The sequence below is a fragment of the Mesoplodon bidens genome (genome assembly GCF_964165515.1).
Source record: "Mesoplodon bidens genome assembly, chromosome: 3".
NCBI lineage: Eukaryota > Metazoa > Chordata > Mammalia > Artiodactyla > Ziphiidae > Mesoplodon > Mesoplodon bidens.
Window position 1 is genome coordinate 143770630 of NC_138178.1, and position 14433 is coordinate 143785062.

Below are 14433 nucleotides of genomic sequence, written 5' to 3' on the forward strand. Positions count from 1 at the left end.
TTTCAATTTTCTTAAGTTTACCGAGGCTTGTTTTGTGGCCTAGCATGTCCTCTGTCCTGGAGAATGTCCCATGTGCACTTGAAAAGAATTTGTATTCTCCTACTTTTGGATGGAATGTTCTATATATATCCATTAACTCCATTTGATCTATTGTATCATTTAAGTCCAATGTTTTCTTATTGATTTTCTATCTGGATGATATTTCCATTAATGTGAGTGGTTTGTTAATGTCCCCTACTATTACTGTGTTACTGTAAGTTTCTTCCTTTATGTTTGTTAATATTTGCTGTATGTATTTTGGTGCTCCTATGTTGGGTGCATATATATTTACAATTGCTGTATCTTCCTGTATTGATCCCTTGATCATTATGTAACATCTTTCTTTTTCTCTTGTACAATCTTCGTTTCAACATCTATTTTGTCTGGTATAAGTATTGCTACCCCAGCTTTTCTTTTGGTTTCCATTTGCATGGAGTACCTTTTTTTCATCCCCTCATGTTCAGTCTGTGTGTGTCTTTAGATCTGAAACAAGTCTCTTGTAGGCAGCATATATATAAGTCTTGTTTTTGTATTCATTAAGCCACTCTGTGTCTTTTGATTGTAGCATTTGGTCCATTTACACTTAAAGTCATTATGGATAGGTATGTATCTATTGTCATTTTGTTACTTGCTGGGGGTTGTTTTTGTAGTTCTTTTTTGTTCCATTCTTCTTTTGTTCTCTTCCCTTGTAGTGTGATGGCTATCTTTATTGTTATGTTTGGATTCCTTTCCTTTTTCTGTGTGCATATCTATTATAGATTTTTGGTTTGTGGTTACCATGAAGTTTATATATATAGCAATTTACATGTATATGTATGTATATATACGTGATTATTTTAAGTTACTGATCTCTTAAGTTCAAAAACATTTTAACAACCCTGCATTTTTACTCTCCTTCCCTCAGAATTACTATTTTTTTTTTTTTTTTTTGCGGTAGGCGGGCCTCTCACTGTTGTGGCCTCTCCCCTTGCAGAGCACAGGCTCCGGATGCGCAGGCTCAGCAGCCATGGCTCACGGGCCCAGCCGCTCTGCGGCATGTGGGATCTTCCCAGACCGGGGCACGAACCCGTGTCCCCTGCATCGGCAGGCGGACTCTCAACCACTGCGCCACCAGGGAAGCCCCCAGAATTACTATTTTTAACATCGTATTTTATGTCTGTTTGTTTTGTGAATCCCTTAACTGCTTATCATGGATATAAATGATTTTGCTACTTTCGTCTTTTAACCTCCTTACTTGCTTTGTCTGTGGTTGACTTTTACTGTATATTTGCCTTCTTCATAATTTTCATGTTTCTAATTGTGGCCTTTTCTTTTTCACTTAGAGAATTCCCTTTAACATTCATTGTGAAGCTGGTTTGGTGGTGCTGAACTCTTTATGTTTTCCTTGTCTGTGAAACTTTTGATCTCTTCATCAAATTTGAATGAGAGTCCTGCCAGGTAGAGTATTCTTTGTTGTAGGTTTTCCCCTTCCATCACTTCAAATATATTGTGCCACTCCCTCTGGCCTGCAGAGTTTCTGCTGAAAAGTCAGCTGATAGCCTTAGGGGAGTTCCTGTGTATGTTATTCATTGCTTTTCCCTTGCTGCTTTTAATATTCTCTCTTTATCTTTAATTTTGCCATTTTAATTACTAGTGTGTCTTGGTGTGGTCCTTTGGGTTGATCCTGTTTGGGACTCTCCATGCTTCCTGGGCCTGGCTGTCTGTGTCCTTTCCCAGGTTAGGGAAGTTTTCAGCTGTTATGTCTTCAAATATGTTCTTTGCCACTTTCTCTCTCCTCTTCTCCTCTGGGACCCCTATAATGAAAATGTTAATACATTTGATGTTATCCCAGAGTTCTCTTAAATTGTCCTCATTTTTTCAATTCTTTTTTCTTTTTTTTCTTCAGCTTTAGTGACTTCCACTAGTCTGTCTTCCAGCTCACTGATCTGTTCCTCTGTATCACCTAGTCTACTGTCGATTCCTTCTAGTGTATTTTTCATTTCAGTTATCATGTTCTTCATCTCTGTTTGGTTCTTCTTTATATTTTCTAAGTCATTGTCAAAAAATTCTAACTTCTCACTCTGTTCATCCATTCTTCTCCCTAGTTCTTTGATTATCTTTACGATCATTACCTTGAACCCTTTCTGGGGTGCATTGCCTATCTCCATGTCAGTGAGTTCTCCTTCTGGGGTTTTATCTTGTTCCTTCATTTGGAACATGTTTCTCTATCACCTCATTTTGCCTAACTTGCTGTTTTTTATTTCTATGTATCTGGTAGGTTGGTTACATTTTCTGATCTTGGAGAAGTAGCCTTTTGTAGAAGACTTCCTATGTATCCCAGCAGTGCACCCTCCTCTGGTCACCAGAGCTGTGTGTTATAGGGGTGTCCCCTATGTGGGCTGTGTAGGTCCTTCTGTTTCAGCAGGCTGACTACTCTCAGCAATCTGGTAGGTGTGACTCGCCCCCAGTTTTGTTGGTTACCAGGCGCTGCCTTGTACAGAGCTGCCAGCTACTGGTTTGTGGGACTGGGTCACAAGACAGCTAGCTGCAGAATCCCAGGGTGCTATTGCTGGCTCACTGGTGGGTGAAGTCGGAGTCCAGGACATCCTGGGGCTGGTACCCACCTACCAGTGGGTGAAGCCAAGTCTTGGAGCTAGTGCTGGCCCATTGGCAGGGTTTGGCTGCAGGGCCCAGTGGTCCCAGAGCTGATGTCAGACCACTGGTCATTGGGGCATTTCCTGACACAGCTGGCTATGGAGTCCAGGGTGTCCCAAAGCTTGTGTTGGCTTGCTGTTGGGCAGTGTAGGGTCCCAGCCAGTCCCAGGGCAGGTGGTGGCCTGCTGGTGGGTGGTCTGGATCCTGCCACAGTGGGCTATGGAGCTGCAGTTGTCCCAGGCCTAGCATTCTCATCCAAGGTGCCTGCTATTGCGTGAGACTGCTCCCAAGGCTAAAACAGGCACACTGGTAGGTGGGATCAGGGCCCAGGGGATTCTGAGGCTGGTGCCTGCCCACTACTAGGTAGAACTGGGTCCCAGTATCTCTGACTGCAGAGTCTTGGGGGTCTCAGGTCTAGTGCCTATGCAGTGGTGTGTGGGGACAGGTCCTGTACCCTCAGTTGGGCAGGGCCATGTCCAGGGGTGGCTGTGGGCTCAGGGGATCTTAAGGCAGCCTGTATGCTGGTGAGTGGAGCTGTGTCCTGGCTCAATTAGTTGCTTGACCCGAGGCATCACAGTACCAGTGCCTACAAGCTTGATGGGCAGAGGTGGGGCTGGGTATTGAGACTAATAAGCTAGAGGGAGGATTCCAAAATGGCATTTGCCAGCACCAGTGTCCACGTAGCAGAACAAGCTCTCAAAAATAGCTGTCGCCAATGTCTGTTTCCCCAGGGTGATCTCCAGTTGTCTCCTGCCTCTCCAGGAGACTCTCCAAGATCAGCAGGTAGGTCTGACCCAGGCTCCTTTCAAATTACTGCTTCTTCCCTGGGTCCCAGAGCATGTGAGATTTTGTGTGTGCCCTTTAAGAGTTTAGTCTCTATTTCCCACAATCCTCTGGGACTCCTGAAAGCAAGCCCCGCTGACCAACAGAGCCAAATGTTTTGGGGGCTCGTCTTCGTGGTACAGGACCCCCAGGCTAGGGAGCTTGATGTGGGGCTCAGACCCCTTGCTTCTTAGGGAGCACCTCTGCAATTTTAATTATTCTCCCATTTGTATGTCACCCACCTGGGGGTTTGGGTCTTGACTATACTGTGACTTCACCCCTCCTACCCATCTTGTTGTGCTTCCTTCTTTATGTCTTTAGTTATATTCTCTTTTCTGGTAGGTTCTGGTCTTTTTCATTGATAGTTGTTCTGTAAATAATTCTAAAATTTTTGTGCCTCTGAGAGGAGGTGAGTCCTGGATCCTTCTACTGTGCCATCTTGGGAATGCCCCCTGCCCAGGTATACATTTTTAATGTAACTTTTTTTTTTTTTTTGACCTAGCCTCATGGCATGCGGGATCTTAGTTCCTTGACCAGGGATCAAACCCGCGGCCCCTAGAGTGGAAGCGTGGAGTCTTAACCACTGGACTGTGAGGGAAGTCCCTAATGTGACTTTTTAATATTAGAACAAATAAACATGCATTGAAGAAAATTTAGAAAATATAGATTTTTTAAGCAAAGGAAATTAACGCATAATCCTATTACCCAACATTACTCTTCTTCTATTCTTTAATTCTATACATGTATATAGTTTATGTGTATGTGAATGTGTATTAAAAAACAAAGAAATATACTTATTTTTACCTTCCATTTTCCTTCCCTCCATTTTTATACTCAGTATACCATAAACATCTGTCCATATCATTACATAGTACTCTGCTATGTCATTTTAATGCCTACATATTATTCTCTAGTAAAAAGTATAATTTGACTGATTTATACAATCCCTTGTTGTCAGACATTAGATTATTCCTAATCTTTCTCAATTGTGAGTAATTGATGAAGACCTTTATAACTAAATCTTGGCATATACACACAATTATTTGAGAGTGTTTTTAATTTTTTTATTTTATTAACTTTACGACCATTTGTTGAGTGTCTGCCATTTGCAAAGCTATATTGATACCAGGGGTAAAATGATAAATAAAACAACTGCTGTCCTCAACTTCTTGCTGGAGGGCATGTGAAACAAGTTGTTCATGGCTTTATCCTTAGCATTTAGAACGTTGTCAGCATATGGTAGCTACTCAATAAATGCCAGGAAGTAACAGGAAAGGAAAGAGGGGGACACTGAATATGGTCTGAATATGAAACTAGTCACACCTGGTGATTTCAAACTGGCACAGATTAGTTTGTGTTTACAGGGGTAAACTATAATACTTCTAAGCTACATCCTATTTCTACTTTGAATATGGAACAGTAGATATCCTAGTTTTCTTTTCCCCATGGCTGGTTCAATAACCTGTTAGCTTCCTTTTGTTCTCCTAGGCAGCGTGAGCTACTGTTTCCCTACTGTGGAGGAAGTCTAAGACAAATAAGGATGTTTGCATATGTACATAAGTACAGAGTATTATATGTGCCATGACAATTGTGGCCAGACTTGGTTAAGATATTGGTCATTTAGCACATATGTGCTTCTCTGTTTTTACATTTTTTCTCTTTTCCCTCAGTGTCCTGATGTGGCCTAAACAGGGTGGGAAAAGGATTTGTTCATATTGAGCCAGTGTTGTTTTCTTTCCCAACATGTAAGCTCCATGAAATCCAGGACAAGGTATGTCTTGGTAACCCTATGTCTATAGCACTTAGTAGGAGTACCTCTTCTAGATTAGACAACTCTGCTATCTTTTCCTATACCATCCTCCTTTTCCATGGAACCTAGAAACTTCTAACTGTGCAACTGTCCAGAAAAATCTTACAGGGTCCCTTCAAAGTGAGTACAAAAACCTTAGCCATAGGAGCAGACCAGAAAATATGGCACTGACAACAAAATTATATTGGTAACTGAGGTACATCAGAAAAATATGCATGATATAAAGCTTTGCACCTAGGATGATTCATTTTATATTTCTGAAGAATGTGGGGCAGGACGGGGGAACAGAATTCCAAATGAATTTAGGAAGCTTCTAACTTTAAAAGTTGGGGAGCTGCTCCCACTGGCTTAGATGATCTTACACATTAACATCTTTTTTTTTCCCAAAAAAATAATTTTTATTGTCACTCTCATTCACTTCACACACATTTAATTCTCCCAAGCCATCTTTCACAAAAAGTAAAATGTTTTTCCAGAGTAACATATATGCATTCTGGCACCCTAAAATTTAAGTACAAAATGACTCATTATATTGTGAGGAGCAGGATGGTGATGATTTTAAAGAATCTGTCCAGTTCATGAATATAAACCAATTAACATATCAAGTTCAATGCTTAAAACTACATCTCTGAGAGGTGTTGTCATGTGCAGTAGCAAAAGGAACAGAGTGAGGGACTCAGTTCTCAGTGGGTGCATCTCTTCATGCTCCAAAAAGTACTAGATGGTCACAGCAGGTATTAAAAGAAAAAAAAAACTACTATAATAAAACATGTCATGCATTTCTATCAGGCCAGAAGAAGTAGAGTAACAGAGTAAAAACTGGGTAGATTTGGGGGATTTAATCATTCAATAGATATTAACATCCAAACATTACACATTAACTTCTTAAATATACTAAGCAGTAATTATGATTCAGATACACAAAATCTACTTGGGGAAATTTTTTTAAATAAAGTTCAGCATTGATTAAATTTATATCATTCCTAAAACTGGGTTTTAACTATTGAGCTATTTATATTTCTACATAAGTGTTGAAACAGCTTGGTAAGGTAGCTAACAAACTGCTGACTTGGACTTTCTAGCCTTTCAAGGCCTGAAAGGCTGGGAAATTCCCTTAATTAAGAAAAGAATTCCCCCTTCTGGAAAATTGCCATCACAGAAGCCTGCCCCACTCAAATCATGCTGGGCTTGCTTGGTTCTGTCATAAATTGATGTTTTGGATTTAAATTGCCTGCTCCTGCTGCCAATTTGTGAAGCTGCCTCTTCGCAGCGAAGCATGAAACAGAAGGGGAACAGGCGCAGAGATAGCAAATTGGATTCTTATAAAACTGACACATTTAGCAGGAATTATCAAGATAGACTTAACAAAGCCCAGTGCCTTACATCCTCCAATTTGTGAACCAAACATATCCTAGCTTCCTAGTGCTTAATTTATAAAACTAGAAATTTCATATTATCAGAATTTAGATCTGAATTTAAATGGTTCTTGTCCTCTTTATAAACTGCCAGCTTCCCTTATGGAATAAAGTTTTAATTTTTAAGTCAACATAATAGATTTATTTTCTGATCATTTATCAACAGAGGTCTCTCATTTTCTATTGGTTAACCAAAAACATTTTTTTTAACCGTAACAAACATGTGTTTATTGACAAGAGATTCTTCCTATTCTTAATGACAGACTTTTTAGTGGCTACTACGTTTGCCTTTTTTAATCCTTAGGAGCTGCTATTACAGTTGATGTTACTGTTTCTTCCAAGAATTACCTCTAGGTATTACTGTAATTTTCAAAATGTTTTTCTCACATGACCTGACTCCCATAAAGAGTAATATGTCCAGAAAGCCTTTCCTAATTATCCCAAACCAGTTCTGATCATTCTATTCCACTCAACATTTATAACATTTCTTTTTATATGTATTTTCACTTTAATTAATGTATTTTAAGTTCAATCAGTGTTAATTTATTTGCTCATTTTATTCAGTTTTCTAAATTTTGTCACATGTTTTCTGCACTGGTTTGTACATTTAAAGGCAGTGACCATACTTTGTTCTGTTTTATATGACTCCATAGTACCTGAAAACCCAGTGGGACTGAAGGAGGACTAAATGATGACTATATGTAGTGTATAGTTTGATCCTATACGTGAAGTAGACACCCAGAAAATATTTATAGTTCAGGAATTTATCCTTGACCTCTGAAATTAGTATATGATTAGTTTATCCTTAACTATTTTTTTTTGTTATCTTGGTATGATCAACTGCCATTATTGTTTTAATCTCCAAATCCTAGAATTTTTTTCTCACTCTCCTGCTGTCATCTTCACTCATCCTAAAATGATACAGCTCACAGTTGGTGTAACAGATGAAACAGGAAACTAATTAGCAGCTGTTGTCCATCTGTGTGTTTATATTAAATATGTTAAAATAAAACTGCATTTGCATTCTGAATGCTCTAAGTCCATAAAATCTAATCTTGGGTAAAGGATCTGTCTTTGTTTTTACTTCTATAGTAGACTATGTGATAAAGCAAAAAGAAATTTATCCCAGAATCAGGATTACAGTAACTTAAGGCAGATACAATTTTTTGCCACTTTTATTGAGATATAATTGACATCCAGCACTATATAAGTTTAAGGTGTACAGTATAATCATTTGACTTATAGTAGTTCTATATTTAGTTTTCTAAGGACCCTCCATACTGTTCTCCATAGGATTGTACCAATTTACATTCCCATGAACAGTGTAGGAGGGTTCCCTTTTCTCCACACCCTCTCCAGCATTTATTGTTTATAGATTTTTTGATAATGGCTTTCTGACCAGTGTGAGGTGATACCTCATTATAGTTTTGATTTGCATTTCTTTAATATTTAGTGATGTTGAGCATCTTTTCATGTGCCTCTTGGCCATCTGTATGTCTTCTTTGGAGAAATGTCTGTTTAGGTCTTCTGCACTGGGCATATATCTAGAGAAAATCATAATTTGAAAAGATACATGCACCACAATGTTCACTGCAGCACTATTTACAATAGACAAGACATGGAAGCAACCTAAATGTCCATCAACAGAGGAGTGCATAAAGAAGATGTGGTACATATATACAATGGAATATTACTCAGCCATAAAAAAGAACAAAATAATGCCATTTGCAGCAACATGGATGGACCTAGAGATTGTCATACTGAGTGAAATAAGTCAGACAGAGAAAGAAAAATATCATATATGATATCGCTTATATATGGAATCTAAAAAAAATGGTACACATGAACTTATTTACAAAACAAATAGAGTCACAGATACAGAAAACAAACTTATGGTTATAAGGTGGGAAACATGGGGGAGGAATAAATTGGGAGATTGGGATTGACATATACATACTACTATATATAAAGTAGATAACTAATACGGACCTACTGTATAGCACAGGGAACTCTACTCAATACTCTCTAATGACCTATATGGGAAAAGAATCTAAAAAAGAGTGGATATATGTATATGTATAACTGATTCACTTTACTGTACACCTGAAACTAACACACCATTGCAAATCAACTATACTCCAATAAAAATTTTTTTTAAATTATCTGACCACATCATGAAATGATTACCACAATAAATTTAGTGAACATCCATCATCTCGTATAGATATAAAAGAAAAGAAAAAACCATTTTTTCCTTGTGATGAGAACTCAGGATTTACTCTCTTAACAACTTTCATGTATAACACACAGCAGTGTTAGTTATATTAATCATGTTGTACATTACATCCCTAGTACTTATTTATCTTGTAACTGGAAGTTGGTACCTTTCTACCACCTTCATCCAATTCCCCCTCCCCTCACCACCTGCCTCTGGTAATCACAAGTCCAATCTCTTTTTCTATGGGTTTGTTTGTTTGTTTGTTAAGTGTAATTGACCTACAACACTATGTTAGTTCCTGGTATACAACATAGTGACTCAATATATTTCTATACATTACAAGATGATCACCATAATAAGATTAGTTACCATACAAAGATATATTATTATTGACTGTATTCCCACACTGTACATTTTATCCCTTTGGCTCATTTATTTTATAAGTTTGTACCTCTTAATTGCCCTCACCTATTACAGTCATCCCCCCTCTAACAACCACCTGTTTGTTCTCTGTATCTATGACTGTTTCTGTTTTGTTTTTTTGGTTTGTTTGTTTGTTTGTTTATAGTTTAAAATATTTAGATAATGCTATTACATATATTAATAAATATCAACCAAGCAGAGAAATAGGTATAAAAAATATAACCAGTTATTGACTTTTTTTTTTTTAGGGCTTGCTTTAGTAAACCAAGTATTGATCTCTCCCATTTGGGACTTTGCTCTATTCCACTCTCCACTCCTCAGTGAAATGGATTCATTGGTCTTGGCTTCTTCTTAGCAAATCGTAATCCACATAACAAAATATAAGCTGTTCATCTCAGCCAATTTGGTCTTTTCTTTATGAGAAGAGGCTCACAGAAGTCTTCCATGGAGACCCAAAGAAACCATCTCATAAAAGTACGATTTGAAATCATCCACCTGAAACACGTCTTCTCTCCACATTATTTTAATAAGCATTATAAACCTCTCCCCACCTTTTCTCCGAGATTTTCTTCTGACCCAGAATTAGGTGCTTTTCATGGACTCTAAGAAACTTTTCAGTCACACCCTAGGTGTTGTTTTGTTTCTTTTTCTTCCTTTTTTTTTTTTTCTGGCTTTTTGCTTTTGCTTTGTTTTTGGTCAATAAAAGTCATTAAAAGGCAGGAATGTGTTTGGAGGCATGGCAAAGCCAGCAGTTAGCTACTCTCTCATTATTGTTCATTAGCAAAAGCAGCGCAGCCTCACCACACCCAGAGGGAAACTTAAGAGTCATCGCAGCCATAAGAAATGCAGTGGCTCACTCAAATGTAGTGTTAATCACTAACTACAAACATTTACATGTGTTTAACAAGTTTGATCTGGAAATAAAAAAAAATTATCTAAGTCATGAGATATTGAAAATCTTGCAAGAGACAAGATTATTTTTACTAGGAAGTAAGAAACAACTGAAAAGCCCTATCTAGCAAAACCTTAAGATATTATCCATCAGAGGCAAGATATTTGGTTCTCTCCAGTCAAAGCAGACGCCTCAATATCCATGAGAAACAGCCATCAGTGGAGGGAAGGCATACCTCCCCACGGTCCTTTAGGTGGGAAACAAAAGCCCCAAATCTCTTAAATTCTACGATTAGCATTAGTACTGTCTAGATGTGAGAATTTGTCAGATTTACCATTGAGGGTGTGGAAGGACCGCAGCCAACACTTCTACAATCACGAATGTTATGGTTTTCGAGGGAACTTCGTGCCAGTGTCTCTACATGTTCCCGTGAAGAAACAGTTTAGTGCATTTACCAAGGAAGCCTAAGTTAGGAAAATGTTTATGACTCATTTTTTGAAATGCTAAATTAAACTTAAATAGCTAAGTTTACTAAAGTTATAGGGACTATGTTTTAAGTCACAATTTTACTACCCTACTGAAAAATGATGCTAATTATTCTTAAATCCTATTTCCTTTTTTTATCAGCTGCATGTAGTGCAGCCTCATTGGGTTCTAATATGTAGGTTCTATACTACTTAGCCAGCTACAGACATATAAAAAATCACAAACCTTCTCAGTTTTCCCAAATAAATGAAATTAACTTTTAAAATCTAACTTTTAATAAGAGTTGAGGTGGGAAAAGGAGAAGAATGGAAACCTCTTTCTCTTCATTTTGGCAAATTTTTCTAAATGTAAGAATTATTTCCTCCTGACTAGTCAGTTGAGTGGCTTAAGTAATGTGCTTTCTAGGCCATCAGGTAACATATGGCAAATAGTTTTTGTTTTGGGGACTTTGCTCTATTCCACTCTCCACTTCTCAGTGAAATGGATGTATTGGTCTTGGCTTATTCTTAGCAAATAGTGATTCACATAACAAAGTATAAGCATCCTACCTAGTAAATTCTCAGAGACAACAATGAGAACTTCCTCTTTAAAACAAGTGTAAAATAGGTCCTGACCTTTTAAATGATTAAAGTTATATTCCAATGAATGTAAACTTAACAGAGACAATGAAATCTCCAAGAGTTAGATTATTACTACACTCTGTTATTAACATGGTCAAAAGGCAATTTTCCATAAGTTCCCACCTCTCCTTCCATCTCCACACCTACAAAAACATTCATAGAAAGAATGATAGGTTGGTTAGTAGTAAAATCTACACGCTAAATGTTAGGTGAAAGTCTTTAAGAAACAAAGGCACGACAGGAGAGTTTGCAGCAAAACAAAACATGGCCATTGGTATTATCCTTTAAGACTACATGATAATAAATACATGAATAATAAATCAACTTTCTAAATCATTTGAATTCAGAATGTATGCATCAGAAAGGCCAGTATAGTTATTGTTCCCTGTAAAAGTACTCACTGCTTTTTATGCATTTAATTAAATTTTAGAAATTAAAAAGTTTTTACACTTAAGGTTTCTAGAAATTTAAATTTCATTCCTGATATAAAGTGAGTTTGCTTCTTTCAGTGATAGCCATATAGCCCAGAAAAATTAACCTGGAATTTGCAGCAATATGTTTTCTTAATTTCATGACTAGTCAAGTATTTATGAAATCAAGTTTTTATCAAATAGAACACTATACTTGTATATGTGCATGAAATATACAGTACACGTTGTTAAATCCTTATTTCATTTATGAAATGTCTTCACTTTTTTCCTGAGTTAAATGCTTTCCTGCCAAGCCTGTTTGTATCAAAATCTACAAAGGTAATTCGTTTCATGCACTCCTCAGCTTCACCTATAGAAAGAATTGGGACTCGTCATGATGCCAAACAAGAGGTGTTCAATTAAATATCAAACATGAGACAATGCAGTATGAACAAGAGATGTAAAGTTTCTTCTCATGAAGAAACATGAAGACAGAAATGCAGACATTGACCTTGGGGGCTGTGACTTGTCTCTCCTCTAACTAGCAGTACCGTCATTCCTAGAGTTCAGTGTGATTAGTAGAAGTTTCACACAGACCTGATTTTTCACTGAACAGCTTGTCAGCGAGGTAGTGTGCCTCCTGGGCCGTAAGTGAGAATATTTCATCTTCGTACTCTTCCATTATAGTTTCACACGCGAATTTCAAATGTCTGTAAGCATCAGAATAAAAATAGAATTTTTAAAATTCTTTGTATATTTTGTCTCTGTTCCCTGGAGCAAATCTCTTGAAAGTCTTCTCCTTAGTCACGGGGTCTTCTTCGAGCTTGTAGTCATTCATTCGCTCACACACTTTATCCAAGAGGTCTGTGAAGAATGCCTCCGACTGAGCTAAGGGAATCGAATCACCCCTCTCGCAGGTGCAGCTGCGCTGTCTTTGGAACAGCTGGTGCCCGTCTCCGCGCGCCCCTCTCCCTCCAGAATCCAGTGAGGATTCAGAGGACCCTTTGGCCACCACCTCCGCCCCGCGCCTCTGTTTCTGTTTTGATATGTATGTTCATTTGTCTTGTTTTTTAGATTCCACCTGTAAGTGAATCATAGAGTATTTGTCTTTCTCTGTCTGACTTATTTCACTTAGCATAATACCCTCTAGGTCTATCCATGTTGTCACAAATGGCAAGATTCCATTCATTTTTATGGCTGAGTAGTATTCCATATACAGTATATACACACACCATCTCTTCTTTATCCATTCATCTATCAATGGACACTTAATTGCTTACGTATCTTCACTATTGTGAATAATGCTACAGTGAACATAGCGGCGCATATATCTTTTCAAATTAGTGGTTTTGTTTTGTTTGGAAAACTACCCAGAAGTAGAATTGCTGGATCATATGGTAGTTCTATTTTTAATTTTTTAAGAACCTCCATAGTGGCCACACCAATTTACATCCCACCAACACTGCACAAGGGTCCCCTTTTCTCCATATCCTTGCCAACACTTGTTATTTGTTGTCTTTTTTATAATAGCCATTCTGACAGGTATGGGTTGATATCTCGTTATGGTTTTGGTTTGCAATTCTGTGATTAGTTATGCTGAGCATCTTGTCATGTGCCTGCTGGCCATCTAAATATCTTATTTGGGAAAATATCTATTCAGGTCTTCTGCCCATCTTTTTTTTCAATTAATTTTTATTGGACTATAGTTGCTTTATAATATTGTGTTCATTTCTACTGTACAGCAAAATGAATCAGTTATACATATACATATATCCCCTCTCTTTTTGGATTTCCTTCCCATTTAGGTCACCACAATGCATTGAGTTCCCTGTGCTATACAGTATATTGTCGTTAAGTTACCTATTTTATACATGGTGTCAATACTGTATATATGTGAATCCCAGTCTCCCAATTCTGCCCATTTTTAAATCAGGTTGGGTTTTTTTTGATATTGAGTTGTATGAGCTATTTATATATGCTGTATATTAACCCCTTATTGGTCATATCGTTTGCAAATATTTTCTCCCATTCAGTAGTCTGCCTTTTCATTCTGTTGATAGTTTCCTTCTCTGTGCAAAAGCTTTTTAATTAACAAATGTAGTCCCATTTGTTAATTTTTGCTTTTGTTTCCTTTACCTGGGGAAACATATCCAAAAAATATATTGCTACAACCAATGTAAAACAGCATATCGCCCATGTTTTCTTCTAGGAGTTTTATGGTTTCTGGTCTTACACTTAGGTCTTTAATCCATCTTTAGTTTATTTTTGTATATGGTGTAAGAAATTAGGCAAGTTTGAGTCTTCTGCAAGTAACTGTCGAGTTTTCCCAACAACATTCATTGAAGAGACTGTCTTTTCTCCATTGTATATTCTTGCCTCCTTCATCTTAGATTAATTGACCATAAGTCTGGGTTTATTTCTGGGCTCTCTATCCTGTTTCATTGATCTATGGGTCTGTTTTTGTGACAGTGCCATACTGTTTTGATTGTTGTAGCTTTGTAGTGTAATTTGAAATCAGGGAGCTTGATACCTCCAACTTTGTTCTTCTTCTCAAGATTATTTTGGCTATTCACAGTCTTTTGTGTTTCCATACAAATTTTTTAATTATTCTAGTTCTGTGAAAAAATGCCATTGGTATTTTGATAGGGATTACATGAAATCTGT

General features: G+C 37.5%; 1 protein-coding gene and 1 pseudogene across 4 annotated transcripts in view; one reads left to right on the forward strand and one right to left on the reverse strand.

Annotated features, from left to right (window-relative positions):
* Positions 1–14433, forward strand: part of GPHN (gephyrin) — a 639047-nt gene that overhangs the window by 583684 nt on the left and 40930 nt on the right. The gene's annotated exons all lie outside the window — the stretch shown is intronic.
* Positions 11883–12607, reverse strand: LOC308614455 (protein canopy homolog 1-like; annotated as a pseudogene). Its single transcript has one exon. The product of its transcript is annotated as a protein canopy homolog 1-like (transcript).